Here is a 6315-nt window from a genome sequence, read left to right on the forward strand (position 1 = left end):
AATAAATATGTCAATTGATAAATGGACAAATAAAGACACATTTAAATGTGTTTATTTAATTAATGTTTAAAAATGTGTTATGTATTATAAATGTATATTGTAATGCGCTATATTTAACAATAAAATCGTGCATAAATGAATCATATTTATTTCATGTTTAGAATGTCATTAAATGTAGCAATAAATGAGTACATTAATGAGTCTTTTAAATTACATTTTAAAAAGGTATTTGGCAGTTGCTTTTCTTAATTCATTTGCCAGTTTCTTTTCTTTTTTGTTTTACTTTTCCTTTTCTTCTCCAATTGAGAATCGAGTTTAAAACATTCCATTGGACTGTTGACTTGTGGGAGCAACCAATGAACTTTTGACTCAGTTATAAGACACACCCTCTCTCTCATGTGCCACTCTAACAGGATGTAAGACGGCCGAGAGTTGGACGAGAGTATGAGCAGTTTACGTGATATTATTGGATCTGCAAATCTTGCGCATAAGAAAGGTATTTGAAGCATATCAGAAGTTAATGGTGGCTCGTGTTTCTGTGAAATGCTGAACGTGCCCTACCTGGGCGTGCACAGTGATACGTGTCCAGGATCAGAGCTGTTAATCGTGATGCTGTCAACAGAACCAGCCTCCCAACCTGCACCCCGAACTGAATGCATGTGACAGAGGTGAGTAAGGGCAAAGGCTCAAGTCGCTGGAGAAAGCTGATGGACTTTCCAGAAATTATACTGAAGAAAATGCACTTTCCCTTTCAGTTATATCACATTCATTTTAAAAACACTGTATTATCATCTTTAAGTATTTTATTTTTATAAAATAATTGCCAGTGTATGATCAAGAAAAGGCGGACTCTCTGAATGATGGTCAGCTGAGGATTCAGAGGGTAATTGTGCACACTTTTGTGGAACAATCAGGTTGTGATCCTGAAGCGCCAGATTGTCCCAACAAAGTGGGAACTGCCCCATCTTTCAGGAGTAACCATCTTGAAAATCTGGCATTGTTTGTGGTTGTACTGCTAAATAAGTAATATAAATTTTAACCACTGATTCTTCAAATTGTATGCCGTTGGAAGTCCAAAGAGGTTCTGCTTTTGCAGTGAATAAAACAGCATCTTCGACATGGTGACAACACTAACATAACTCATCCTGGCCTTGGCTACAACTACGTTTGTTTGAAGGCGGGCCAAAGTAGCCCTAAAGCGGGCATTATACAAATGTGTTACATAGTGACATATATACTTTACGGACGAAAAGGCTGGACTACAATCCAGCTGTTTCTTGTAGTTCTTGAGCAGTGTTGTCTGTGGGAGAGAATAACTCCCTTTTGTGTGGAATTTGTGCTTTGTAACTTTGCAGACCTTTTACATGCACAAAGAGCATGTTATACACAATGTTACACACTGAAGGAAAAATCCCAAAAAGCATAATAGGGCCTCTTTAAGCTTTATAAGCAGAAACAGTTTGGCAAAGTTTCAAAGTTTCACCCAGTGCTTGTGGTCGATGATCTCACAGTGCAGTGCACAGAAGGTACAGTATGTGGGCTTTGTTCACAAATATGGTGGTCAAAAGAGATCGGTCATACAATAATGAAACAGGCGAATACTGTAGCAGTAAGGTAAGGCAGTGCAGAGAATCAATTGCTTTATTAAAGGAACTGGCAGTATTCTTCATCGGCTAGGTACCTCAAGCTGTTACGATCCCCTGTTGTCTGCCCTACATTCTCTGTCCCACTAGTCACGTTCATGTCACGTTTCCATGTTGTCTGCTCCGTGTTTTCCGTTTCACCCGTCACTGATCCCGTTCCGTGTCACGTTTTCCCTGTTGTCCGCCCTGAGTCTCACTGTCCGTGTGTAAACTTCACTTCCCGGCGCTGTCACAGCTTTATTGTGCGCACCTGTTCGTTATTTTGTTATCACCGTGTCTGTCCATATAAACCCCGCCGTTTTCCCCTTCCCCTGTCGATCGTTGATGTTCCATGTTTCCGCTTGTGTATTGTTTGACTCGTGCTTCATGTTCCCTGCCTGCCAGCCCGTTCATGGTTACCCCGTTATCTGTCCATCCAAGGTTACCCTGTCGTGCTCTGCCCTCCTTATCCCCTAGTATTTAGTTTGCCTTTTTTCCCATCAAGGATTTTCTTTTGTTCCTGTGTTCTGTGTATTCTGTTTTCTTATAATAAAAGCTACACTTGGATCCACACCCCCGTCTGCATTCTCCTATTTCCACGCATCATTACACAAGCGAAGTAAGGCACGTGTTTCAGTTCGGGGGCGCAGGTTGGGAGGCTGGTTCTGTTAACAGCATCATGATTAACAGCTCTCATTCTGGACATGTATCACTGTGCACACTCAGGTAGGGCACGTTCAGCATTTCACAGCAACAGTGAACGAGCCACCATTAACTTCTGATATGCTTTGCATCCGTTTCTTATGCATTTCGCAGATCTAATAATATCACTTAAACTGCTCATACCATCGTCCAATGACAGGCTGTCTTACATCCTGTTAGAGTGGCACATGAGAGAGAGGGTGTGTCTTATAATTGAGTCAAAAGATAATTGGTTGCCCCCACAAGTCAACAGTCCAATGGCAATTTTTTAACTCGACTCGGAGAAAGAAAAGGAAAAAGAAAAGAAATTGACAAATACCTTTTTAAAATGCAATTTAAAAGGTGCATTTAAAGTGCATTAAAAAGTGCATTTAAAGAATCGTTAATGTACTCATTTATTGGCAAATTTAATGACATTTTAAACATGAAATAATATGATTTATGCATGATTTTTTTTGTTAACTATAACACATTATATAATACATTTATAATAAATATTTAAACATGAACTAAATACCTGCGATGGACTGGCGACCTGTCCAGGGTGTCCCCCGCCTTTCGCCCAATGTTAGCTGGGATAGGCTCCAGCCCCCCGCGACCCTGTACACAGGATAAGCGGTTGACGATGGATGGATGGATGGATGAACTAAATAAACACATTTAAATGTGTATTTTTATTTGTCCATTTATGAAGTTACTTGACAAATGTTTATTTTCAAATTAATAGATTGGTAATTTATTCCTTGGCACTCCAATTGGCACTTCTGGGTTTCAGCAGGTATGGATTGACAAATGGAAAAGGAAAAGTAAAACAATAAAGAAAAGAAATTGCCAAATGCTTTTTAAATGCAATTTAAAAGGTGCATTTAAAAATGACTTATTAATTTGCTGTTTTATTGCTAAATATACATTCTACATTTTAAAACATTAATTAAATAAACACATTTACATGTTTATTTATTCACATTTAAATGTATTTATTTGTCTATTTATAATTTTATTTTTTATTCACATTTTAATTTTAAATTAATAGAATGATCATTTATTCCTTCCTTCATTCTTTTTTAAATAGCCTATAATCCATAAACTTTCGTGGGAGTAATGTGTCCTTTGAGCATTGAATTCCTGCTAACTGAAAAAAGGCAACAGCTTTGAATAAATAAATCTTAAACAAATCTCTTTTAAAACCTGTTGCCTGGCTTGGCTCAAAAAAAGTAGCTGTTTTGGATTTACTTTACACTGGTTACCATTCATTGTGCATGCCAACACTTTATTTCTGCTAAAGTTGAATATAAATTAGATTAATTGAGCAGCTGAGTGAGCAAAAGCACAATCTCATTTTAATAAACCAGCTGTGAATCTCTCTCTCTCTCTCTCTCTCTCTCTCTCTTATATATATATATATATATTAATAAAAAACAAATTTAGTATAGAAAGCATTTAGGATTTGCTCTTATTCACAAAAACTTTCATAAAATGCTTTAGTTTCTTTATGTGAGACTGCCTTGGTCAAATTATGACAAGCATGAAATTCTGAAAAGTTCTCTGTTTGGAATACAGAATTATTCATTATCTATAATTTATAAAGGCTTTAAATATCAATTAGTATAAATAATCTAAAAAAGTAAAGCTTTTAATAATTTATGACAATTATATTACAGACATTTTGCATTTACACTGACGGCCAAATGTTTGTAATAATGTGCTGTTTTGGAAGGGAATAGGTATTTTAATTCACCAGGGTGGCATTCAGCTGATCACAGAGTATAGTCAGGACATTACTGATGTAAAAAACAGCACCATCACTATTACAAAAAAGTCATTTTTATCAAATCTAGACAGGCCCATTTCCAGAAGCCATCACTCCCACCTTATCCTTGAGTAATCATGCTATATTTATAATTTTGGTACTAGAAAATCACTTGCCATTACAGTATATCAAACACAGTTGAAAGCTATTTGGTTCATTAAATGAAGCTTAATATTGCCTTTGTGTTTGTTTTTGAGATGCCACAGTATGCGACTGGCATGTCTTAAGGTCAAAAAAGGTCAACATAAGGTCAAAAAAGACAAAAAAGAAACAGCTTTCTCTAGAAACTCATCAGTCAATCAATCATTGTTTTGAGGAATGAAGGATATACAATGCTTTAAATTGCCAAAAAACTGAAGATTTTATAAAAGGTGTAAACTACATTCTTCAAAGACAAGGACAACTGGCTTGAACAAGGACAGAAAGAGACGTGGAAGACCAGATGTACAAATAATCAAGAGGATAAGTACATCAGAGTCTCTAGTTTGAGAAATAGATGCCTCACATGTCCTCCGCTGACAGCTTCATTGAATTCTACCTGCTCAACACCAGTTTCATGTACAACAGTAAAGAGATGACTCTGTGGTTCAGGTCTTATGGGAAGAATTGCAAATAAAAAGACACTTTTGAAACAGAAAACAAAAAGAAAAGGTTAGAGTGGGCAAAGAAATACCGACATTGGACAACAGATAATTGGAAAAGAGTGTTATGGATCTTAACCCCATTGAGCTTTTGTGGAATCAGCTAGACTTTAAGGTGTGCCACATCTATGGCAAGTGCTACAGGAAGCGTGGGGTGAAATGTCATCTGAGTATCTGGACAAACTGACAATAGGAGTTTTTGATGAGAACAATTTGAAGTAGTTCATTTTGACTTTTAAAAAAATTTCAAATTGTAATAGTAATCTTTCACGTTATTAATGTTCTGACTATACATTGTGATCAGTTGAATGCCACTTTGGAGATAAAAGTACCAATTTCTTTCCATGCGAGCTTTTGGCCGCCAGTGTAAATATCGTAAAATTTTGTCATCATATAATTTCAAGGCAAATATGGATGTTTTACACATATCTTCCATGGCTGCAACCTGGAAGTTTCACCTTGTTTGTGTTATAAAATAATGAGCTATCTCAAAGCACACACACACACACATCAAATAATCAGGGTTGGGGAGTAACGGAATACATGTAATGGGATTACGTATTTAAAATACAAAATATAAGTAACTGTATTCCACTACAGTAATTGTGCATTCAAATACAACGCAAAGCGAGCGTTTCGCACGGCATGATTACATACAAAGTCAATGCAAAGATGCAAATAGATGCAAAGTCGTAGAAGCCCCTCCTCCTGTCCTTTTCCGGAAGAGAAGGGGGAATACTCGCACGAACGCGAGTTTAAACAGAAATTTATAATCCAGTGGTCAAACTCAAGTGAGCAATGCAAGGCAAAATATTCTTTTGCTTTGTATGTGAACACACCATTACAATTTAAGTAATTGGTAGTTAGAATACAGTTACATTCAAAAACTATTTTGATTACTGAAGAGATTACTTTGCATTTTATTGTCATATGTTTAATTTAATATTTAGTCCTTTCAGATGGAAAACATTTATCCATATAAATGATGCGATCTAAAGTGCATTCGAACAGCGGTGAAACACTTTCTTATGATGTGTTACATTCATACGAGCAGACAGAGAAGTACGTTTGAAGTAAGTTTGAAGTAATTTTGGAGCAGAAGAAATAGAAATAAACCTTGTGTAAATTTTCAGCTTTATTATTATATTTTATTTATATATTTTTTTTGTGATAATAGTGTTTGTATTGTTTCCTGTAAAAATATCTAAAAATCCTTAAAACAAAATCAATTTGATTTATCTTGTTTTAGAAACTTTGTTTGTTTTTAGAAAATTTTGTCTTACAGTTTTTAGGCAGTTTTTATAGTCAAAAAAAAGTTTAAAGAAATCTACCAGTGCTGAAGAATTAATCCAAAGTATTTAGATTACGTTACTGACCTTGAGTAATTTAATGGAATATGTTACAAATTACATTTTACAGCATGTATTCTGTAATCTGTAGTGGAATACATTTCAAAAGTAACCCTCCCAACCCTGCAAATAATACCAGAAAACTACAGTAAACTACACAAGGATGTAGCAAGAACGTGTTCTCGAATAAA

General features: G+C 35.6%; 1 protein-coding gene across 1 annotated transcript in view; it reads right to left on the reverse strand.

Moving 5' to 3' along the window:
* The window catches only part of LOC127619914 (tumor protein D52-like), a 206421-nt gene that overhangs the window by 143680 nt on the left and 56426 nt on the right, over positions 1-6315 (reverse strand). The gene's annotated exons all lie outside the window — the stretch shown is intronic.

This window comes from Xyrauchen texanus, chromosome 26 (assembly GCF_025860055.1).
Source record: "Xyrauchen texanus isolate HMW12.3.18 chromosome 26, RBS_HiC_50CHRs, whole genome shotgun sequence".
NCBI classification, from domain to species: Eukaryota; Metazoa; Chordata; class Actinopteri; order Cypriniformes; family Catostomidae; genus Xyrauchen; species Xyrauchen texanus.